The sequence below is a fragment of the Pleurodeles waltl genome, chromosome 4_2 (assembly GCF_031143425.1).
Source record: "Pleurodeles waltl isolate 20211129_DDA chromosome 4_2, aPleWal1.hap1.20221129, whole genome shotgun sequence".
Classification (NCBI taxonomy): domain Eukaryota; kingdom Metazoa; phylum Chordata; class Amphibia; order Caudata; family Salamandridae; genus Pleurodeles; species Pleurodeles waltl.
This window is the reverse complement of record NC_090443.1, coordinates 487,068,661-487,094,634: the sequence shown is the minus strand read 5'-3', so window position 1 is coordinate 487,094,634 and position 25,974 is coordinate 487,068,661. Positions and strand designations below refer to the sequence as shown.

Here is a 25,974-nt window from a genome sequence, read left to right as displayed (position 1 = left end):
AGATGCATCATTCAGAAAGGAGAGTCCAAAAGAGTGAATATAATCTGCAGTGGAGTGGTGGTATGGAAGGAATCCCACTGGTGTCCATACAAACAGGCTGACACTGCACATTTGGGCCCTCGAGACAGAGACTGGAGGGTACAGAAGAGATGTGTTGTATTTACCCTACGTGAATGAGCTGATGTGGCCTATTGCTCTGCCCTGTGCTCTTAAGAGCCTTGCAGAAGTGTCTTTTGGTTAATGAAATGTGTCAGGGAGAAAAGGAGAAACAAGTGAGCGAGGTTCGGGATTGCTGGGAGGAAAGGCCATCTTTCAGGAGGGCGTGTCCTTTTTTACTGGTCGTCACATGTATCCTGAGTCATTTGCATTCATTTCATCTTCACTTTCTACGCCCTGACCTTTTCGTAAACCGTGTTTTACCGAAGAGTCAGCAAGGTGGGCGTTGACTGAGCACCGGCTACTATTGGCACAGAGGGTGGATGCCGGAAAACATAACATCTCAGCAGGCACAGATTGATTATTGCCGAAAAAGGATATGTGGTGAAAAGCTAAACACACCACTACTTTCTTCGGATAGTTTAATATGTGTACCTACAGGCTGATGTCGTTATCACTTCTCCCTGGTTTTGGCACTTGAATGGGTCCCGTGCAGTTGCAGAGAGCCCTTGCGAGGGTCTTTGCCCACACACTGGCTTGTGGCAGTTTATAACTGGTCTGCACTGAGAATGGAAAACTAAGTCCTCCAAGGTGGGCGCTTCCTAGATCTCTGGAATCCCATTGGTCCAGCTGTGCTTCTCAAGGCGCTCGGTCCTCTGTTAAGCATTTGTGGCCCATATTTCCGCGCTCCACCTTTCATCAGTGTCCAAGACTCCTAAGCCTTTCAGTGGGCAGTTCTTTCACGGGCTACCCCTTTATTTGGTCTAGGGTACTGAAATAAGGGTCTGTTCTTCAAAGGTGGTGTAGGTGGTGTGGGGGTAAAATGGTTGCTTTTCTATAGGACTTGCTCGTTTCACATTATGGAGGTGCTAGTGATGTTCACTTCTTTTTACACTCCAGGGCACAACGCTGTAGTTTCCAGTGGTGTTTTCAGAGGACCCTTAGTGCTTCTTGATATGCAGTGACCTCAGGATGCTTTAGGCATGAGACCTGCAGTCGTGGAACAAGCTGTCTTCTGGGGTGCTGCACTGAACTGTCTTGATTTTGAGATACGTCTTGCTAGCTAATTACCTGAAGAGTTAGTGCAGTTTGCCTGACTTGAAGAATTGCACCGAGAATGGTTTGAAGTCTCTGTTGATGGATTTATGAGATACTTGTCTCCTCGATGGGCGCTTAATGCTGGTTTGAACCTTCTGCCTTGCAAGTTATGTTATGTGTATTTGTAAATCTGTTTGTATAGCATTATGTACTCTTTCCTCTGTGGTTTAATCAGTGTTGAGGATTGGCAAAATTACTTCAACTGGCTTGTTTTTAGATCGTTTCTAAACTCCAAGTGGACTGAAATCTTGAAGGGACTCGCAGGACGCCCCATAAAAAGGAGGCCTGAACAGAGATGTGTTTCGCTCATGTTTGGTATTTTATGAAACTGATATGTGTGCACTTGCCAGTGATTGGAGGGACAAAGGGGTCGAGGTTGTCATGAGGGTTGTGTGCAAATTGTTGCTAAACATAGACCCAGTCTGTAGCAAGACCTATGCCAAAAGAATAGGCCTTGAACTGCGCCACACCATGTTGGACGTACTCTAGATGTGGCAAGTTTGTATCACCCCTGGCTCTGTCCTCAGGGGGGCACTCCGTGCTGGGTTAGATGTCAGTTTAGTGAGTCTGTGCCATCAAGTGGTGTGTACTGGGGCAAAGCACGCCGCCCTTAACTTCCTGCTAGGCGAGGTTGGCCATCCTTGTGGCGGCTCTTCAAAGGGTGCACAATGCTGGATTCTTCTTTTCCGCACAGATAGTTTTGGCCACTCCAGAGTCTTAGAAGTGTGCGCAGTGCTGTATATAACATTATGCCAGTGAGGTTTGGGCATCGTTTTGAGATACCTTTAACTGTGGAGGGTTAAGTTCCAACCCTTTGGTTTTGGCTATTCTTATGTTTTTGACCCGCTTGCAGTCATATACTGAATTGTTATGTCCTGTGAACGTTCATCACCTGGTGCCCTCAAAGGGCACGTAATGCTGGTTCGTGCATTGTGCTTTGCGCCATCCTAGTCCGTTCTCTTTGAAGAGCTACAGTGCTGCATTTAAGCCCGAATTCGGTTAGTGGCAGAGGGAAGAATTTTGCGGTTTTTCGTGTTCTTGAACTGATGCAACAACGAGACTGAGAACTGGTTCAACCAGTTCACCCTGTGGGCCAATGTGGTGACACACCGTTCCTTTCCGTGGAGCTCTCTTTGTGGTGTCTGCGCCCAAGCAAGGCCAGGCATTGATGGGGAATACATTCCTGGTGGTTCATGAAGGGTAGAAGAAGTATGAGCCAACATCCAACGGAAGCGGATCACGAGCATCACAAGAGCTACCAGCTCGAGGTGCCTAGAGCTCCCTTTTCTATAAATATGCCGTATTTAGCAGAAACCGGTCACCCATCGGCCATGCCAGGGCTCTTTGAATTAAGCAAACAATATTATTAGACAGAAGAGGTGGGTGATGAAGGGGATCAAAAGTTTAGTTCGCCATCTCAGCTAGTAAGTGCTATGGAGGGGCAGACTAATGGTCTCGGCCATTTCATGGGCAGATTGAGTCATCACAAGCGAATGCTAACTCCACACCCAGGCTTGCCCTGTTACTGTGCTTCGTAGTTCATATTAACTCTCAAGGAGGTTTTTTGAAAAAACCTCAGTGTGGACAGGTTTCTTGAGATCAGGTCATTTCAAGGTTGGCTCAGCAGGGTTGCAACACCTGTGGCCCTGAAACCTACCACCCAGCGTTTGCTGCTTTATTTGCCATTGAAGAGTCAAAATGTTATTGCTGAAACTGTGATTCCTTTTTGTATTATATGGAGAGGATATTGCTCCAGGATGTGGGTGACTGTCAAAGCAGTGCTGCACTGAACCAGAAACCAATGGATTACTTTTAAGGCAGGGTTTATTTGTTGTTATTTTTTATATGTTCAGGCTTAGGCAGGGCTTCTGGTTTTGGACTCATTGTTGCGAGCTGATCAGTGTTTTGCCATACTAATAAACATGGTGTTGTTATCAGCTGGGCCACGACTAGATGTTGGTTGAGCTCTGCTCTAAGACTAGTTTGTCAGAGGAGGCAAACCTCCGATAACAAGTAGAGTTAGAAATTGATAATTCTCACCACCGTTTGGGAAGTTAGAAGTTCAGCTCTCAAAAAAGCTTGCTGCTGCATCGGTATTGGAGCAATTCCTATAGTTTTTTGCCAGGCGACTGGTACCATCTCATCCTCCATGACAATCGGTATTAAGACCTCTGGTTTGGATCCTTCGGGGCTGAGACCTTTTTCCTTCATTTGATAATGGAAATGTACAGACACTGTGAAAACTGCTGGGTCCCATGGATCGTTCAACAGGTGCAGATCTACACTGCTCATATGTGCATATTTGGATCACAATGAATATGATTTGTGTGCATTGTTTGTGCCAGTGACTGCAATTTTATTTATTTGTTTTGGAGTTTTATACAGTACAGTAACGCAACAGGTGACTCCTCTAGTGGGGATGCTGTCTTCAAAGCCTAAGTCCCGCGTTGATGGCACTTAGCTATTAGAAGGTGTTTCTGAGTGATCACAGGCGAGGAGTCTTTCTGGAGATCGTAGACTGTGATTGGACCTTATTCCTCCCTGTCAAGGTCGATTTGAAGGGTCCTTAATTGGTCCAGTTTTTTGGTGAGTGATACAAATCAGGGAAGAGGAGAGGAGGTGGGGCTGTAGACCCAATCTGACATGAATAATTCAAAGACTGCCATGGCCAGGTGATCTTTCGATCTTCCTTGAACTCAATTTAGACAGGTTGGATACAGATTCTGACTAGCAATGGTGAGGTACCCTAGGGCACACTGCAGGGCACTTTACTGGGATGGTTTGTACATCTAAATAGTGATAGTGGTCTTTGGTCCATTTCTTAAACCCTCTCACATCTGCTTAGTAATAGAACTAAAGCCCTGGATGTATCAGGGTAGGAGGAGTTAGCCTAGGACACAAATACAGTGCACGCACTTTAACCCCAAAGCAACCCATCCCTCTTTTTTAAGAGGAGTGCACCTGTCATACTGGGCATTTAAATAGTAGCGACCATGAGACATCTCATAACCTTTCACATCAACTAGGGTGCCAGCTAAGTGGGTACCTTGGTCCTTTGTAATAATACTTAAGGACTGCGATCCCACCCGCCGTCTTATTTCCCAGAAAATGCTCTCTATGACATAGCCACAAAGGCTGGTCATTGAGCTCGTCTCTTGCCTCCACAATACTTGTTTGCACAAGGATTACAATTATAAGTGGTGCAATTATCTTTGGTGCGCACCCAGTAATTACCAGGCATGATTAAGATCGCACCATCAGTTAAATTTCGGTAGGCCAAACCTGCCGCAGTTTAATAAAGGACAAAGGACAAAGCACCGCTTGTTACTGGGATATGGTCATTTTGAATGTTAAGCAAAGCACCAAAATCCGCACACTATGCCCCATTATTAGGGAAAAAAAGAATTGCACTAGATAAACTCCCTATCTCGTGGTGTCACATTTTATCGGTTGCAATAAATACTGACAACCGTATCGAGGCACTCATAATCAGGCACTTGTGTAAAAGGCCAAGTTAACATTAAGGAGGATCTAAAACATGGCGTCATGGCTCAGAGGTTCCCCGGGTGCAGTCATGGTTTGAGTCCTTCCTTGTTGCCTGGAAGATTGGATACTAAAGTAGATGGGAACAAAATAACAATGAATGACCACCAGTGGGAATCTCTGGATTTAGCTCCTTGGAATGGTTTGATCGCCTTTCTAAACCTCATGAGCAATCTTTAACACTAACTTTAGAAGCTAACTTACAAATAACCTCTAACTTGTTTGCTTACTACCCGCTCTACAGCTGTATACTTCAGGACGAGATCCTGTTTGCAGAAACCCTGTTATCTGCACTTCCCTAGTGCTGCATACAGGAACCCAGCTCCACCTCTGGCACTGCCTGCAGGAATCCTAGGCTCTACAAGTTCATTGTTCTGAATTCAGAAATACAAGGTTCTTTTTTTGCCTGCAGAAACCCTGGAGGATTTCTTATGCTGCCCACACCTTGCAGGAACTCTGCTCCACCACCTACCTGTACTGTCAATGGGGAGCCTACTGTAGCTACAGCCTGCACCTATGGGATTTGTGGTTCACCTACTTGTACAAAGAACATGAACCATGCTTCACTTTGTAGTAGTGTCTGTGGAGGCCCTGCCCCACTTCCGTGACTGAGTGCTCGTACTATGCTCTAATCTTGCACCCCTTGTACGAACTGTGCTCCTCTTCATTGTACCTAGGGCATGAATTGTGTACTGCCTCTTTGTACCAAGTGCCTGAGCCATGCTCCACCAGGGACCCTGCTTGTACAAACTATGCTCCCACCCCTTGCACTTTCTGCAGGAATTGTGCTCTATCACCGTGTACTACCGCGTCGAGCTTGCTCCACCTCCTTGTACCGAGTGAGTCAACCATTCTCATCTTGTACTGCCTGCGGGGACCAGGCTCCACCTCATTTTACTTTCTGCCAGAGCAGCATTTCACTTTTAGAGCACTGCCTAAACATTTGTTCTCCATTGCCAGTTTGAAGATGTGTGATGGAGCACGTGTTTCTGCCCAGAAAGGTTGCCCATTCCTCAAACCTTGAAACCAGCAGAGGTGGTTGGTCTGCAAAGGCTGCTTTTTAGAAGCTAGAACAGGACAACTGGTGTAAGCCTGTTTGACCAATTGTTTCTTCCTGTAGAATATGCAGACATCTGTGGGACATACATGCGGGAGAGAGAGCTTGTGTGGGTGGTAGAAAGGAAAGACTTTCTAGTGGTTTGACACCATTGATGAAAAAAGTGATTTACTTTTAGAGTCAATATTTCTCCTGGATACATAATCTTCCCTCAGGTTCCCCAACGTATGAATACCCCTTCCCTGCTTCACACTGGTCCCGAGATCCTTCTCCCACAGCAGCAGCTCTCTGGTGCTGCCAACTGGTGCCATGTCGTTCCATCAGCAACTCACGTATGATGTCACTGGAGACTGTTAGATCAGTGACATCAGGTCCTCATATTAATTCAAAGCCCCATTGAGGTGTGCAGTTATGATCCAAGAGAGCAGTGACAAAGACAAGTGCAGCGCATAATATGCATACCTTGCAATCCTATTCACCACAGCACTAACTCACCAGGAGTAAGGGTAGTGGGGAATCTGTGGTATTGTTACGTACCCACTGGAATCATTATTGCTAAAGTTAAGTATTTTTTCTACTGTTGGTTTACATCTTCCTGCAGAATCCTCGCCTAATGATAGGGTCCTAAAATAGGACATCCCTGGGAGGTGAGACTGAGTATTTTCGGTTAGCAAAGGAAATCAGTTTTGGCCAATTATCCATCACTACTTACCTTAGATGTGAGGTGGTAGAGCTTGCAAAAGAAAGAACATGATTCAGGCAGCTGTGCATCATCTTGAAAGGAAACCTCATCTAAGAAAGCCAATGGCAAGGTTCATTTTCTGCTGAGAATCAATAAACAGAGTAGGACAGAACAACTAAAGCAAACCTTTCACAAAATGCGGCACTAGTGGCAATGTGACCAGGGCAGTTAGCTCAAGCCAAAGACATGAAAGAAGACAGATTTGCTATATAGCTTTTGACTGTAGCCACTGCCAGGTCCTATTTAGCATCGAACAATGCAAATCAAAGAATTTTGGAAAGGCAAGACTTAAAGGATTGGTGCTTTCCATTGCGCACTACTGGATGAACTTTGGCCCATTATGTGTTTCCTAAAAAGCGAATCCTAAGAAATCGCTATTTAGGAAATGCAAATTTGAATGTACAAACATTGCAATTTTCTAATAGCGGTTTCCGTGGAGTCGCAATTGCTATTAGGAAATCACAAATTTGGAAATGCAAATCCATTCATACCTTTGGACCTTAGGCCTCCCTTAAATCTAATTAAAAAGAAAGTGGTGCTTGTGTAAAGTGTTCCTGTGCCCTCGGGGCGAGTGCACGCTCTATGACACTGCAAAAACTGCATTCTGGGTGTCTTTTTTAAATTTGCACTTGGTTACCATTGGATTTGATTTGATGGTAATAGCATTTCCTAAATGCCAATTTCTCATTTAGGAAAGGCTATGTACGTGCAGTTTGGAAATTGCAAATAGGAAATCCCTGTTTGCAATTTACTATTTTGGTAATCGCAAATTGTGATTTCTTTGGGGTAGAAATGACAATTTGTGACTGCGTTTCTACCTTTTATACATTAGGAAAGTATATTTAGCATTTTTTATGGCACCAAATAGTGACTCTGTCTGTTAAGAAATGCTAAATAGCTTCAGACATATGGTTCTTTGTCTAGCAGCCGTGTATATGTATTTAGTAGGAGGCTTTCTGGCCACCAACATGCCACCTGCAACCTTATCAGAAAGGCAGAAGCACTCCAGCTGGCACCACCCAATCTCCATGCAAGCAGACACAGAATTTGTGGAATGGTGTGGAGAACCTGACCATCCTGATGCAAGAGCAAGTCCGCTCTGCATGGGAGAGATAGAGGAAGCCAGATTATGAGGGCCAACAGGTTGACACACCGTGCGCTCCTCATCTAAGCAGGGTGATCAAAATTAGCAGTGCTTGATCCTCTCGATGGAGGCAGGATTGGCAGAAAATACGCACAGCAAGCCCTGAGAGCATGTGAACATGAAGACATCGAATGGAACCATTCAGATGGAAGTGTATTGCGTATAACTGAGAGCATTTATGGCTTCAGCTATGTCAAAAATATCCACAGATGGAAACCCCAATCTGGAGAAGATCGCTTCAGGAAGTAGATCCCCCTTTTGGGCCTCCAGCAGCAGACAACTGAAAGTATCCATTTAAGGAGGCTGATAGCTGAGTTGCTGCTGGAAATATTCTCTGTCACTCCGTGTACTTCCACTGGCCAATTTATTTCCAGCATAGAGTCAATGACTCCATATCACCCTGCCTCTTAGTATAACGGACGGTGATGGTGTATGACTGAATTTGGATGTTGCCTTCTGAGATGTAAGGGAGAATAGCCGTCAGGGCAAAACACACTCCCCTCAGCTCTAGCACATTCATGTACAAATACAGATCCATTAATGAAGCATAGACCCTCGCTGTCCTGTCACTCAGAAGAGCACCGCAGCCAAGCAAGGAGGCATTCACGACTATGTTAGCCTGGAGGACTGAATGGAAACACGCTCAGAAATCTCTAACGGTCCATACGTCACTGCAGATCCTCATGCACCAACCTGAAGACCCACACCTGAGCCAAGAGTTTTTGCTGGTGTCAGAGCCTTTGCCTCCTCAGACACCACTGTAGAGCTCTCACCCACCGTCTGTCATGAGACAGGAACATGAAATGTGAGGCAGTCAGGCCTAGGCACAAGAAATCCAATATTGGAATTTGAGCTTTAGACAGACAAATCAGAACCATTGCCCCAATATTTGCAACACTGAACAGGGAAGGGCTTAATAGGGTTGTGCAGAGCATCACTTCAATGAAAGTCAGCATCTCTGTGGGAGTGATGTGTGCCTTTTGGATGCTGATGGCAAACCTCCTGTTGTGGGGAAGAACCATTGTCCTTTAGAGATGTTCCTGGGCTAGCATCGGGGACTCTCCCTTCACCAGCCAGTAATACAAATATGGATATACATGGACTCCTGTCCTCCACAGTGAAGGTGCCATGACCAGAAGCACCTTCATAAAGACATCAGGGACTGCCATGAGTCCGATGGGGAGGACTGCAAAGAGAAGGTTGAGAACCCACAATGTGCCTCAAATTACTCCTGTGTGCGTAGAAAAATGGGAAATAAAAATAGGCGTCCTAGAGATCCAGGGATCACAACCAATCTCATAATTTCAAGGCAAACCTGGCTCAGGGACAACATCTTGAACGTGTCCTGCTGGATAACCAGGCTTTGTCTTTCTTGATCAAAGCTGTGGTCCTCTCTATTCTAATCCAATGGTACCATTTTTCAGTAACAAACAACAAAGTGTTGAAAGGAATTCTTGAATTAATCTCAGTCACTGGCAATCATGTGAGTCACATTCTTCATCATTTTTTGCCCAAAGTCCCATTCTGAGTCCATCTGTATCCAAATCAGTCCTAATCCTACTTCAATAAGAACAGGCCAGGTCCCCTCCAGATGAGAACAAAAGTAAGTACCCATGGATTGGTCTCAGCAAGAATGTGGCCTCCAAGATTGGGGCATGAGTTGGCGAGCACAAGGGGTGGCCTGGGGGGAGGATATAAAATAGGTGTCAGCCACAACCTATCGACTAGTGGTCCATTATGATCGCCTTCTACTTAGTGATAGACCTGCGGACTCTACTCCCCTCTGGAAGGTGGTGGTGTAAGGTGCAATGTGGAGGGGTTTGAAAACAACACAGTCCTTAGAGGATGGTGGAGACTAGATCTGCTGCTGGTGTAAACTCCTCCCAGCTGTGGTGCCCCAAACGGAGTGCTACTTTTGCTGTGGCATTTTGACTGGCTGAGACAGTTCTGCCATTTGGACTGCACAGCTCTAGAGTAACCTGCCATGCCTTGGAGGCCAGGCCCAGGGTGCAAGCCATTAATTTTCTGTTCTTGAAATGTTCAAAGGAAGAGTTGGGCTTCTCACTGGAAAACTGCTTGTTGTCAAAGAGCACGAGTGTAGTCTGAACATCTTCCGGAAATCCAGTGCAACAAATCCAAACATTCCGACTCGCTGTGGCAGCCCCAGCCGTAATCAGAGCAACGATGCCCACAGAGTCAAAGCCCCACTCCAGAATCTGTCTTTAATGCATATGTTCTAGGCTACCACACACCTAATAAGGGAAAGGCTTCTTATTGTAACCTAGCAGACTGGCAATGATAAATTTCACGAGTTCCCAAAAGGCGTGGATATATCGGCTTAAAAGGCAGGTGACATTAGCTGTGTAGAGAGACAGACTGCCAGAGGCAAAAACTTCGCAACTCAAGGTGTTAAGAATCTCCGGTGACATAAAGTGTGGATTACTTAGTGAGGATCTACGAGCAACTCCTTTCAGCCATCGGTTACTGTAGATAGATAACCTGGCATTAGGCTTTGGCTATCATGGTTGCCCACTTGCACTGATATAAACCCAACACATTTTGCAGATGTAAAAATCTAAAAAAAAGTAGTTCTCCACACATGCAAATGCTTTAATGATCCCTTCCCCACCCAAGGACCCTCAATACCGTGTTTTTTTATATGCTCAACCCAAATCCCCACTCTCCTGTATGACCTTTATTTTCAAGGGCATCGCTTCTGTTTTTGTGCTTACGTGCACTTTATTTTTTTAGTTTTAATTTACCTCTCTAAACTGGCCATCAGACGTTTGGAATACTAAAGTAAAACAGCCCACTTCTGCTGGTGCGTCATGGTGCCTGAAAACCGACTGAGGGTGGGCGCACATGGCAGACATTTTGGTTATTTGGTGATGTAAAAATAAACAAGCATTCGCAAAGCCAATAAGTGAACACTTGCCTTTTAAAGGCTAGACCTATAGGCCTATCAATGCTGCTTTTACACTTCAGTTTAGGTTGAATGTTATATGAGGTATATGACCTTTCCAAAGCTTGTGCGCTTTGTAATTGGTTGATTTTGCATATCAGTGCGCCAGCACTGCCCCCCCCCCTGTGTCGGGTCTGTGCCTGTGATCACTGCTAGGTTTCCTACCTCCATCCCACACCCTTTAAATGTGTTTTAGCGCAGGTACAGTCACATCAATGAACACACAGGAGAGAGCTCTTTGTTGTCAGTAGGTGAGGCACGACGACTTGCTTCCCACCACGGCTTCCTGCTTTGTTGAACATATCGCTTTTAGCATCTGGCTGCCGAGAGCTTTAGATGTATTTTGTAAGTGCTCATATTATCAGTACGTAGCCAGAAGTGACAAGTGAAGGCAAGTTGTGTTTGCCAGACCCAAGGCAGCCTGGGCCTATTTTGGGTTCTAGGGGATGCCTCCGAAATTAACTTCATGGCTTCTCCTTCCTCTGGTCCCCTTTGGTAATTTTTCACATTGCATGCAGCCCAATTCTCTATAGATGTATCATGGTATCATGACTGGATACTAAATTATATGTATGGCTGCTCTAGTGGGGTGTGAACAGCAGAAACTGGTGAGTTAATTTACGGGTTTCTCCTTCCTGCCTTGGCCCTTCCTGTTTCTCATCCTTTTCCCAGATTTCCATTTGGGGTTTTGAAAGCTTTTTTTGTCTTGATTAGAGTGATGTTAATTACCAAGCATTACCAAAGCCCCTATGTATTACATATGCAATGAGAGTGCTGAGTTGTTGGCTTTGCCAATGTTTTTCTGTAAAGTATTGTTTTTAAAAAGTTTTTAAAAAATCAATATAGTGTCGGAAAAGCAAACACATATCTTATGATATATCAAAACTGTTCATTGATGTTAATGTTTTACATTTTTATAAATGTCATAGTTCATATTTTAACCCCTTCACTGCCAGGCCTTTTCCCCCTCCTGTGCCAAGCCTTTTTTTGGCTATTTGGGGTAGTCTGCCCTTAGGCCCTCATAACTTGTTGTCCACATAAGCTATTGACGCCAAATTTGCATAATTTTTCCAACATCCCGATGACTCCCCTGGAGGGACCAAGAAATAAGCCAACATACAGTTAAACTTTGTTTTTTTGGGAATAAATGGGAAAAAAGTGCTGCAGAAGAAAGCACATGTTTTCTTTTTCTCCTGCAAATGGCAACAATGAAGGGTTTGCAGTGCTAAAATCACCATCTTCCCAGCTTGCAGGAGCAGGTAGACTTGAATCAAAAACACAAGGCCCTGATTTAATAGGGCCTGGCACCACTTTAGCGCCACCTTAGTGTCATTTTTTTTTATGCTAAGGAGGCGCTAAGGTGGCCTTTTCCATGCCCCATATTTGCAAAGGTGTCCAGTGCATGCATTGCGTCACTTTGCACCCTCTGCATTACATTATGTCTCAGCCAGACATAATGTATGCAAAGGGGGCATTTCCCCGCTGGGGGGGGGGCAAAAAAATGGCACAAAGAAATCTAAGAGATGTCTTTGCGTAATTGTTTTGCACTTTTAATGCCTGCTCAGAGCAGGCGTTAAAAGGAGACACACCATTGTTTACAATGCGCCTCAATGGGCTTTGCAGGATTAGCGTAATACATTTTGACGCTAATCCTGCAAAGCTCTGAACTAGCATCAAAAATGTTGATGCTAGTTCCCTAATTACCTCAATGGAATGCCATATCTTAGATCCAGCGCACATATGGTGGCGTTAGGGGGTGCTAAGGGGTGCGAGAAAAGTGGTGCAGCGCCACTTTTCTTAAATCTGGCCTCAAAGTTTTCAACCAAGTTTTGGCATTTTACTGGGACATACCCCATTTTTACTATTTTTTGTACTTTCAGTATCCTTTCAGTTAGTGACAGAAATGGGTGTGAAACCAATGGTGGATCCCAGACAGCTAAACGTTTCTGAAAAGAAGACAAAGTTCTGAATTCAGCAAGGGGTGATTTGTGTAGATCCTTCAATATTGAAATTGGGTTTCTGCCTATGTTTTCTTCTGTAACTTTTTCCAGCTATGGCTGATTATTGAAAGCAATATACAGTTATATCTGCTGGACCCTTCTGATTGCAGGGATAAATAGGGCTTGTAGGTTCATCAAGAACTCAAGGTACCCAGAGCCAATAAATCAGCATACCTTGCAATGGTTTTCATTGTATACTGGGTATACAGCAATTCATAGGTATCAAGGAAACATATGTATTTCTAAAATGGGAACAAGATAAGGAGTTTAGAAGCAGTGGTTTTTGCACATCTCTGAATTCCGGGGTCCCCAACTAGCATGTGAATTACAAGGCATTTCTCAAAATTACTTCTTTCTTACAGACTGTCTTACATTTGGAAGGCAAGAACGTAGAGAAAGACAATTGGCAATAACACTTGTACTTCTATTCTGTGTTCCCCTATGTCTCCAGATAAAAATGGTACCTCACGGGTGTGGGTAGGCCTAGTGCCCGCAATAGGAAACTCCCCAAAACACAACATGGACACATAACATTTTTCAGTTGAAATCTGATGTGTTTTTGGAAAGTGCCTAGCTGTGGATTTTGGGCTGTACCTCAGCCGGCACTTTGGGAAATCTACCAAACCTGTACATGTTTTAAACCAAGACACCTAATGGAATCCAGGATGAGGTGACTTATGGGTCTCTTACTAGGTTCTGTTACCCAGAATCCTTTGCATACTTCAAACTTTGGCAAAAAACATGTTTTCCTCACATTACGGTGCTGCAAAGTTCTGGAATCCAAGGAGAGCCACAAACTTTCTTCCACCCAGCATTTCCCAAAGTGAACCGATAAAAATGGTACCTCACTTGTGTGGGTAGGCCTAGGGCCCATGACAATAAATGCCCCAAAATGCATAATGGACACATCACATTTTTACATTGAAATCTGACGTGTTTTTTTTAAAGTGCCTCGCTGTGGATTTTGGCCTCTAGCTCAGCGGCACCTAGCGAAACCTAGCAAATCTATACATTTTTTAAAACTAGACTCCTAGGGGAGTCTAAAATGGTGGTGACTTGTGGGGCTCTCAGCAGGTTCTGTCATCCAGAATCCCTTCCAAACCTCAAAATGTGTCTAAAAACATTTTTACCTCACATTTTGGTGCTGCAAAGTTCTGGAATCTGAGAGGAGACACACACTTCCTTTCACCCAGCATTCCTCAAGCCTCCTGATAAAATTGGTACCTCACTTGTATGAGTAGGCCTAGTGCCCGCAACAGGAAATGCCCCAAAACACAACATGAACACATCACATTTTTCTAATGAAAAATGATGCGTTTTTTGGCAAAGCGTCTAGCTGTGGACATTGGCCTCTAGCTTCGCCGGCACCTAGAGTCCTAGCAAACCTATACATTTGTGAGTACTAGACACCTAGGGGAATCCAGAATGGGGTGACTTGTGGGTCTCTCACCAAGTTCTGTCACTCAGAATCCTTTGCAAAGCTCAAAATCTGTCTTAAAAAACATTTTCCTCACATTTCTGTGCTGCAAAGTTCTGAAATCTGAGGGAAGCCACAAACTTCCTTCCACCCAGGATTTCCCCGAGTCTCTCAATAAAAATGGTACCTCACTTATGTGGGTAGGCCTAGTCTTCACAAAAGGAAATGCCCAAAACACAATGTGGAAACATCACATTTTTCCAATGAAAACTGATGCGTTTTTTGCAAAGTGCCTAACTGTGCATTTTTGTCTCAAGCTCAGCCGGCACTTGGGGAAACCTAGCAAACCCACACTTTTTTCAACAATAGACTCCTAGCGAAATCTAGGATGGAATGACTTGTGGGGCTCTCACCAGATTCTGTCACCCAGAATCATTTGCAAATCTCAAAATTTGGCTAAAAATACTTTTCCCTCACATTTAGGTGATGGAAAGTTCTGAAATCAGAGGGGAGCCACAAACTTCCTTCCATCCAGCATTCCCATAAGTCTCCTGATAAAAATGGTACCTCACTTGTTTGGGTAGGCCTAGTGCCTGCGACAGGAAATGCCCCAAAACACAACATGGATACGTCATAGTTTTCTAATAAAAACAGATGTGTTTTTTGCAAAATGTCTAGCTCAGCTGGGAAACCTAGGAAACCTATAATTTTTTTTAAATTAGACACATAGGGGAATCCATAATGGGGTGGCTTTTGGGGCTCTCACCAGGTTCTGTCACCCAGAATCCTGTGCAAACCTCATAATTTGTATAAAACAAAATCCTCATATTTCAGTGCTGCAAAGTTCTGGAATCTGAGGGGAGCCACAGACTTTCTTCTGCACAACATTCAACCAAGTCCTCTGATAAAAATGGTATCTCGCTTGTGTGGGTAGGCCTAGTCTTCACAACAGGAAATTCCCCAAAACACAACGTGGACACATCACATTTTTCCCATGAAAACTGATGTGTTTTTTGCAAAGTGCCTAGCTGGGGATTTTGGCCTCTAGCTCAGTGGCACCTAAGGAAACCTAGCAGACCTATACATTTGTGAAAACTAGACACATAGGGGAATCCAGAATACGGTGACCTGTGAGGCTCTCACTAGGTTCTGTCACTCAGAATCCTGTGCAAACCTCAAAATGTCTAAAAAACACACTTTTCCTCACATTTCAGTGCTGCAAAGTTCTGGAATCTGAGGGGAGCCACAGACTTTCTTCCACACAGCATTCACCTACGTCTCTCAATAAAAATGGTATCTCACTTGTGTGGGTAGGCGTAGTCTCCACAACAGGAAATGCCCCAAAAACAACGTGGACACATCACATTTTTCCAATGAAAACATGTGTTTTTTGCGAGATGCTTAGCTGTGTATTTTGGCCTCTGTCGCAGCCGGCACTACCAAACCCACACATTTTTCAAAAGTAGAAACCTAGGGGAATCCAGGATGGGATGACTTGTGGGGCTCTCGCCAGATTCTATCACCCAGAATCCTTTGCAAATCTCAAAATGTGGCTTAAAAAACACTCTTCTCCTCACATTTCGGTGATGGAAAGTTCTGGAATTGGAGGAAAGGCACAAACTTCCTTCCACCTAATATTCCCCCAAGTCTCCCGACAAAAATGGTACCTCACTTGTGTGGGTAAGCCTAGTGCCTGTGACAGGAAACGCCCCAAAACTCAATGTGGACACATCACATTTTCCTAATGAAAACGGACGTGTTTTTAGCAAAGGGTCTAGCTTGTGGATTTTGGCCTCTAGCGAAGTCGGAACTTTGGGAAACCTACCAAACCCACTCATTTGTCAAAACTAGACATCCAGAGAATTCAAGGGCGGGATGACTTGTGGTGCTCTTACCAAATTATGTCACCCGAATCCTTTGCAGATCTCGAAATGTGGCTAAAAAACACTTTTTCCTCATATTTAGGTGATGAAAAGTTCGGAATCGGAGGGCAGCCACAAACGTCCTTCTACGCAGCATTCCCCGAAGTCTCCAGATAAAAATGGTACCTTACTTGTGTGGTTAGGCCCAGTGCCCGCAACAGGAAACTCCCCAAAACTCAATGTGGACACATCACATTTTCCTAATGAAAACAGACATGTTTTTGCAAAGTGCCTAGCTGTGGATTTTGGCCTCTAGCTCAGCCGGCTCTTAGGGAAACCTACCACACCCACACATTTTTCAAAACTAGACACCTAGGGGAATCCAGAATATGGTCACTTGTGAGGCTCTCACCAGGTTCTGTCACCCAGAATCCTTTGCAAACCTCAAAATTTGGCAAAAAAACACTTTTTCCTCACATTTCGGTGCCGCAAAGTTCTGGAATCTAAGGGGAGCCACAAACTTCCCTCCACCCAGCATTTATCAAAGTCTCCCGATAAAAATGGTACCTCACTTGTGTGGGTAGGCCTAGTGCCCACAACAGGAAACGCCCCAAAACTCAATGTGGACACATCACATTTTCCTAATGAAAACGGATGTGTTTTTTGCAAAGTGCCTAGCTGTGGATTTTGGCCTCTAGCTCAGCCGGCACTTAGGGAAACTTACCAGACCCAGGCATTTTTGAAAACTAGACACCCTGTGGAGTCCAGGGAGGTGTGGTTTGTGTGGATCTCACAACGTTTTCTTACCCAGGATCCTCTGCAAACCTCTAATTTAGCTAAAAAGGCACATTTTTCTCACGTCTGTGTGTGATCAACGCACCAACACAAATTTCCTACCACCCGCATTCCCCTCAGTCTCCTGATAAAAATTATACCACACTTGTGTGGGTGGCCCAAGTGCCTGTAGCAACACAAAAGGATGATGGACAGAGTGCTGAACAATGCAAACACTCACCTCCAGTCACAGATCTAGGTTTAATCCATTGTTCTTTTGCTCACCATGACACCCCAGTTTGGACCCTGCCATATGCATATCAGTCTTGACCCTGTTCCTCATGGGAACAATCCAGCCCGAACTGCCAAGCCAGATCCTCGCTGGACCGGAAACAAGCATCCTGGGACCGGTTTCAGGGTATCACCCACATCAGCCAGGCTAGCTTGAATCCAGTGGCACAGTGAGCAAGGGACCCACATCTGGGCATACCCTTCCCACTTAGGGCAACTCTAGCAACACAAAAAGGATGATGGACGGAATGCTGAACAATGCAAACACTCACCCCCAGTCACAGATCTAGGTTTAATCCACCGTTCTTTTGCTCACCATGCCACCCCAGTTTGGACCCAGCCAAATGCAAATCAGTCTTGACCCTGTTCCTCATGGGAACACTGCAGCCCGAACTGCCAAGCCAGGTGCTCACTGGACCGGAAACAAGCATCCTGGGACCTGTTTCAGGGTATCACCCTTCATCAGCTAGGCATGAATCTAGTGGCACAGTAGCAGGAGAAACTGACCTCTTACCTTTGACGCGCTGAAAGCGAATGGCTTCCAGTGTGTTCGACCACCGTCATTAGATGCCTGGGGGTTGGTGTGAGAATGTAAAAGGAAATGCTTGCCAAAGCCTAATTTACTTTCAACAGGATTTAGCTATTGGGTCTTCAGTAACCCAGGGAGCAAATTTATAGGGCTCTATGAGAAGTGTCATGCTAAGTCCATCTTCTGCTTCAGAGGTCAGCTGAACAAGTGCAACAGATGGTCTTTGTGTGCCAAGGCTTGTGCTTTCACACAAGCTGTAGAAAGCAGGAAATAACGCAGAAACAACTATCAGTTTCTGTTCTTCAGCTATACCTCAGCAAAAATCACCACGTTGCTTTGCTTTTACAGACAAGCTGGGAGCAGTAAGCAGCAACACAGCATGGCAGGCGCTGTAGAGGGTTGGGTTGGGGAATCACAAGAGGAAGATAGCTAGAAAACACAAGCACTCTTGGAGAGTGCTGAGTGAAAAAGATTTTAAAAAGCCCCTAGATGAGAACAGTGGAAGGATACAAGTCAGCCAATCAAAAGGATCATCAAGAGATCAGAGTCCAGGTGAAGGACAAACATGGGAAGAGGAAGGCCAGCATTGAATAAGCAAGCAAATGAGAGAGACAATAAAAGCCAAACAGTAGTAAGCAATCAGAGGGCTAAATAAAGAATATCAAATTAATCATTTTTGAATCATGAATAACACCTCATGTTACTGTATTTACTAACAAATGTTTTAATGGGACCGTCTTTAAATATTTTCATAACCACGGAAACAGCAAAAATACATTTTAAATCTGTCTTTCTGTTTTTTAAATTGGACACATTTTAGAGCAATTAATAGCTTCTAATCAATGTGTTTCAAGTGAATCATACTTTGAAAAATAATACTATCACAAAATAAGTGTCCCTGACGTGTCCCTCAAAAGTTCCAGCTTGCCCAGAGTGTACTTAAAAGCGATGTCAATGCGCGGCTTACATATTTCACCTGAATGGTATTCTGGGCACCCACTGCCTGGCAGTTCACCTTGTCCACTCCCTGGCAGTACACCTTGTCTACACAGAACTCCTAATGTTAGTTAGACTCATTTCTGCTCCACCATCCTAATATATACAAAAGTTCTCTTTCTTGCAGTTCAGTTAAAGGGGTGAATGAATAAGCATCCTTCAGACCCATACAGGTGGATGACAGTAGGGCGGGAAACAGGCTTGTAGGTAGAGGGACACTGGCTCCCGTACTCTCAGTCTTTCACCTTAACCACAGATCTACTTCCTAAATTCTCTGAAACACTTGGAGGTGAGACTTACAGCAGGGTGTGCTATACAAGAAAACTTGGCAACCTCTTAATTCAGGCCTGCAATCATTTAGTTATTTCATCGATTACCACAGCCCCTTCTTATGGAAGGAATGCTAAACCGACTGTTGTATCAAGAGTGGTCTCTTTGAACTGAAGACTCCAGTTGGTATTTGGTTGGTTTTTGCTGAATTATTGAGAAACCTGTATAACATATGTATGGAATCTAGAAACATTCAGGGGCTCAGCTGGGCTTTTGAGGACCTTGGAAATGAATGTTCATGTAAGGCTCTGATATGTCCCTGGGAAACAGTGAAGGACTACAAGCAATCCCTAGACCTTGTTCACGATCTGTTACATTTTAGTGAGATCGGAAGCTGAAGTCCTGTACTAAAGATGGTATTCCTGGCCCACAAACTAGCATGTGCAAGCAACCATCATGTAGCTCCTCCAGATTTGGCATGCCCCTTTCCTGCTTGAAACTCACATTTGAGAATAGTCTCCACAGAAAATTACATAACAGTAACTGGCTTTCTCCAGCATTGGCATCCTTCATAGATTCATATGCGTGATGAATCTATGTAAAATACTATCACTGGAAGGTAGTAGCTAAAGTTATGTAACTTTTTTCTTCCCCTGCCTTGGATAGATTCACACGCCCAAAGCCAAATATCAGGACTAGCAATACTAAGTAGCTTATCATAGAGCTGTTCATCCTTCTTGCAAATACATCAGTATTGAATCAGTTAGCATAAATGAAAATGAGGAGCAAGAGGCTTACTTTAAAGAAAGATGTTAAAGGACTGCCCTGTCCACTTCTGAATGGCTGGATGCGTCTGAATCCAGGAAAATGTGTGCCAGGTCTTCCAAATCGTGGTCACACATCGTCAGCTAGGGAAACCCCAGAGCACAACACAGCCACAGCTGCCACTCTTCTTGTGCAATGAGCCAATTCCAAGGTACATTAATGAAAACCAGCTTTGAAGTGGCAGGAAGTAATGGTAAATCCAGCCAGTTATTTCTTGTTCGAAGGTGGGTTGTCCTTTTTGTGGAAGACTGAAAACAAGAAACAGCTGATAAGTTCTACCGAACGTTTTCAGTAGTCAAGCTAGAACGTTCTTATGATTTTAGGATTAGTATGGAAGATATACCTACCCTTCTGGAAATGCAAATGTGGTTCTTTAGAACACAAGGTCTGATCCTCATAAACTTTTCTGGCTGATGTGAAGGTCAATGACAATGCTATTTTCTGGGGGCATGCTTGATGTCAGCCCTATGTATCGGATCAAAAGGTGGTTTCATCAGTTGGCAAACAACTGTGTTAAGTTCCCACATAAACGAAGGAGGCCACACGGGCAGAAATGCTCTAAAAAGTCCTTCTGAAAAGTCCTTTATCAAACTGTTTGATGAATCTTGCCGCCAAAAAGTAAGTGGAATCTAAGAAATTGTGACATATTGAAATGGCATTACATGGAACTTAAAGGAAGAATTCTTCAGCTTGGACTTGTCCAGTCCGGTCCAACATGGATGGTAACACCTAATGTGGTTCTGAGATTACTGGGTGCAGAACTTTGGAATGGCAGTGGATGCTGGACCTCTTGTATTTTGCTTGATAAATTGTTGACGGTGCTCAGACTTGATGTAAAATAGCTCAGGAATCTGAAGGAATGTCTAGCTGAGATAATTTCAGGAGCCACACTAATAAACTGATGGATCCCAGTTTGTGGTGGAGCATCTAGCCACCTTCTCTGGACAGACGTTTGTGCCAGTGTCAACTGCCTACAAGAGTGCAAAAGCCTCCAACAGCTGACGGAGATCGGTTCACCTATACTGATGAGACTTGTTGGAGCCAATAGAACATGCTGGCCCTCGTTTTGATATTTATGAGTACTCCGGGAGTGAGGGCAGTGTACATAAGGCATATGCAATGGCCTTCTACCATGACATCGGAAGTGTCTAGATGCTAGGTGCATGGCCCTACCTGCAGACAACCATAATTTCTTATTCTGTGGTGTTATGAAGGGATCCAGCGCCGGATGGTTCCATTGATGGAGGATTATCTCGGCAAAGTTTAGGTTGAGGCCCCACTCATCACTGACACTTTCTGTTCCGCTGAGTGCATCCACTGATGTGTTGCTGACTCCTGGCAAGTGTGCTGCTCTACCATGAGCGAATGCCAAGATTGATCACCCATTTACAAAGATGCTGTGATTCTTCTGAAAGCGCATAGGACCTGATATTTTCTTGTTTGCTTATGTAAAACATGATCGGCATGTTTTCTGTCCTCATCAAAATGCCAGAGTTGATCCGTCTTGGGAGAAATGACTGCAGCCCTCTTGTGGCTACTTTCACTTTCGGCATCATATCCATCTTGAGATGGAATTACCATGCCGTACCTGGCCTGCTGCAGTTTAAAAAACAGGCCCCTGTCATGCTGGATGTCACCTTTCACCATTCCCATGCTGTCCTCATTCGAAGTATAATTTTAATCTGACACTTGAAAGCTCTGGACACCGTAAATCTGTAGTCTGCAGTGAGGAAGTTACAGAATACAGGAGAACGAACATCGTGCCCAGAAGTGATTTGATTCCCCACTGCTTTTTTCCAGAACAGCCTTAGGAACTATACATGCTTTGCAGTTAACAAGTGGGATATGGCTACAAATAGTGAAAGGCACAGCATTTGGAAAAGATATAGACATTCAGCTATTGATGACTTGGCAGTTTAGAATGACTGCCCTTGAGAAGCCTGTGGTCTATGCAGGGTATATGTATGATGCCATGTTCTCCTCCAAAATGAGGGCCTATGGGCCATACAGTTTGTAAATGAGTCTTGTTGCTCACTTAATGCCAAAGGACAGCACCCTGAATTGACAGCGATACTCAGTTACTTCAAAGTGCTGTGTTAGGGATGAATTGGGATGTGTAAATACATTTCCTGCAAATCCTCTTACACGTGCTCTGGCACAATAATGATGTTTGAGGCATGCAGGTCTAAGGCACGCTGGGTGCCCCTGGCCACCGCGCGAGGTTTGTCACTGAACAGCTACAGCCGTACCTTCTCACTGACAAGCACTAGTATGTGCTTCTTGTATGGGATCTGCAAACCCGTGCCCCTCATCCCATAGTGGCAGGTCACTGGGATAGAAAATACTGGCATCAGGTAGCTCGAGTCTCAGACCCCTGATCTGTTTCTCTTTACTTTTTTATTCGCAGAGGGATTCCGGACAGTTCAGGACTCCAAGCCCTTCTGAGTCAGGGACCACTGCAGATTGCCCTCTGGCTGCCTGGAGTCATAGCAATCTCATCCCTAACGGCCCATGGCAGTGCCATGAAGCTTATCGAACCCCATACTTCTTTAGAGAAAGAATTCCAAGTGGATGTTCTTTGTATAATAGTTGGTTCTGCTTAAGCCATCACGGGCCCACCATAGAGCCCCTCCGCTTTTGTGGCATCGTAACCCCTTGTTTTTTGCACAGTACCTATTTATGTTGTAAGGGGGTGCTAAAAGAGCACCGACCTGGCCCCTAAGGACAGTGGACCACAGTACATGGCAGTATGGTGGCATGCAGTATCACACAGTACCTGCAGGCCAGCTTACCTCGTATGGGCATGGCGTGTCACTTTAGGGTAAAATAGGCACTGGGGAAAGGAGTCAGACCTAGGGTCTCTTCGAGATCTATTCTGGATCACTTTAATGCCTAAGAGCAAGTCTTTTCGAATCCTTGGAGTTTAGAAGGAGAAAGCTTTGTTCTGTGTGCATTCTTTGTTATCTTTGTGGACCTTGACTACAGCAAGGGAGGGACTATGCATGTGTTTTCGTTACTAGATATTTTAAGTTTGCTCCTCAGGTTGCATTGCGTGGTGTTGTAACATTGGTATAGTGCTTCATACTATAGACAGAGCATTAAAGTGCTTTCAGGCGACCAAATAAAACATTACTTCTTTCGTTCTGCTTGTTGGCATGGTGTAGTTTAATAGAATGGCCTATGAGGGAACAGATTTGGGCCCTCATTCCAACCCTGGCGGTCTCTGACCACCAGGGCGGAGGGCAGCAGAAGCACCGCCAACAGGCTGGCGGTGCTTCCAGGGCTATTCTGACCGCGGCGGTAAAGCCGCGGTCAGAAAAGGGAACCGCCGGTTTTCCCCTGGCCCAGGGAATCCTCCATGGCGGCGCTGCTTGCAACAACGTTGCAGGGGCTTTCCCGCTGGGCCGGCGGGCGGCCTTTTGGCGGTCGCCCGCCGGCCGCCGCGGTCAGAATGACCGCCTTGGTGTCTGTTTCAGGTCGGGTTTACCAAATGCAGTTGCAGTGAGCTTTCAACAATGTCCATGCGTGGAATGTAATTAAGAGGTGTAAGAAAGGCCCAGTGGCATCTGCTTTTACTTACCTTCACTGGTCAAGTCGATAAGCCGTACGTTGTTGCAAGTCGCTTGTGTATATATGTACACAGTGATCTAAATGAGAAGCGTTACTTCGGGCTGCATTTAAGCATATAGTAATGCATTGAGAATCATTATTATGTGAAGAGTTTTGAGACATGCTTGATGTTTGAAGGGGTGCTCCAAACATGCTGTGGCACACTTGTTGCACTTAAGGAGGGACTTAAGAATGATTCCGGTGATGGTTGCAGAAATTGGGTAGCTTGTTGAGTAAGTTAAAGTTTTCCACACACGCATGTTGATGGGTTATAGTTTTGAAGGCTGGACAAATCGCAAGTTTTTCACAAATTGTGCAAAGTTCTAAGACACTCAAGCTGAGACGTGCAATGTTTTGGCTTAATTTGCATTTAGAATACTAGCATTCTGAGTGTTTTTTTAAGATGGTAAGGGTTTTGAAACTAGTTAACATGCTGTACGTCATTGGCCAATTAACTAAACTTTCTCTCCACCTAATTGTCACATGTTCAGACATGTATTCATAAAACCCTTATCATGATTTACACAATCCAGTTGTTTGGACTTTTCAATGCATAACTTCATAAGGGGAGGAGAAAATACATATATGGGTGTTTCAAAGCTTATGGTAAGGTAGTGCATGCAAACTCATAAACGCCAAAAAAGTCCTGGGTTTGTGGATATTCACAAAGATTTTCTTGGTGTTCCCATATTTGAAACACAAAAAAGTAATTGCACAAAACACAAGACTAAGTGAATTTTTTTCTGCCTAGAAAAAGGAATGTAACTCCCCCTGTATTTAATTGGGTGTGCAGTCGGGGATCTGAATTCATAAATTCTGATACACAGAATCGGGATTTGCAGATTTCCACTAAAACAAGTCCATTTACTACTGCAGATTATAGTAGCCATTCCAAAGAATACAATGCATCCGTGGGGGCGATGAGAGCTGAAGGTGGGTTTAACAGGGTGTCAGAGGTGGCAACCACAACTCTGAACAAGGCCCACTACAGAAGGGTGTGAAAATTTATGAAGGGTATTTTAGAGACATGTAAATAGGATATTGAAATTCTTTCCTTTTTTTAATCTTCCAATTAGAAAGTTATTATTATAGCGGCTTCTTAATTATTTGGATACTCGACCTTTGAGTTTTTTCCAGATGTATTCAGGTTTACCAAAAAGAGTGTATTCAGAATAATAAATATACTCAGAAGATAGTCTATCTGAATGTCTCATCCAGCACAAGTTGGTCTGGACCGATTCATTCTGCTAATTGAAGTAGATCTTTGGCCTCCTTACCAGAACTCCATATAATTATGATTTGTGCAGCAACTTCTGTTACGGCACATATCGGAAGTATGACTTGTGGCGATTCTATCATAATTGGTAAATATCAGTTGTGATCAAATCTGTAACCTCTGTAGAAATTTCTGCAGGACAACCTGTCGAAATTCACAGGGGGAAGTATTCCTGGAAAATACTAAGATGTAGAAAATCTGCATGTTAAGGTCCATTTTGCAGACAGAACTTGTAATGGCTGATAATTGCACGTGTGAAATGTCTTGCAAAGGACACTGGGGCAGTTGTTATGAGGCCTTTATGCTATATGGTTATGAATTACCTTCCTGCACCAGGATGACAAAACGATTTGAAGTTTTTCTTTCTCTTATTCTGAAGAAGGCCCTATTAATAATTCCAAGAGGTCAAACATGCACTGACGTATATGGGGACACAGATCTTAACCGTCCTATTTTAAAAATGTTGGTAGTCCCTGATCACAACGAATGGCACAGATTAAGTTTTTTTTCAGGGATTGCATACACATACAGATCTGAGTGGCTAGTTTAAATCATTTTAAACACAGATATGATGCCTTCCCAAAAGGGTCGGGAAGAGTTTAGGTCCAGAAATTGATGAACTAATGGAAAGTGACTTTATATGCATAGAAAACATCGGTTTCTGTCATTTGAATGCCTTTTTTTATTTTTACAAAAACTATAAATAAACAGGTTGCATGTGATAATTAAGGTGTATATTTAATGGTATTAGGGTGTGGAAATTGAACTGTTTCAATGTATTGGTAAGAAAAATCTCACAAACACAGTATATGCAATATTTCATAATAAATCATTAAGGACGAGGACTAGATGTACAAATAATTTTTGGTGTTGTAAATAGCCTGTTCACAGGATCGGGCCATTTGAGACCACAGAGATGCTTTTTGTAATGTACAGGCACCAAATTGCAATTTGGTAACTTGATACCGGATCGTAGTTTGGGGTTACAAACAAAAACAGAATGCTATTTGGAATGGGAGTCTTAAGGATGTCCCTTCCAAATAGGCAAGCTGAATGGCATATACTAATGTTTTGCAACAGCAATACATTCACAAAATATTTGCACTTTAACACCAATTAAAAGCTGATGTAACCCATTCACAAATGGGAAGGAGTCCTCTTGGCATGCCTTTCTCGTCAAGAGTGTTTGAAGAATTTTTTTTAACTCTTAAAAAATAAAGATAAAAAGTTCCATTTTTCTTTTGAATCGCATCCATTAAACGAAAATGAGCTGCGTTTGAAAGGAAGGGTATGCCTTTTTTTAAAGCAATCAGAGACATGGTGGTCTGCTGACCCCAGCAGATTACCATCCCTGTGATGGATGACAATGAAACCCGGTGGGTCACAAATTGCACCTTACCACATTAATATCCACGAGGTAGGT

General features: G+C 44.0%; 1 protein-coding gene across 2 annotated transcripts in view; it reads left to right on the top strand.

Annotated features, from left to right (window-relative positions):
• RAB3D (RAB3D, member RAS oncogene family) overlaps nt 1–25,974 on the top strand; it is a 188,710-nt gene that overhangs the window by 26,280 nt on the left and 136,456 nt on the right. The gene's annotated exons all lie outside the window — the stretch shown is intronic.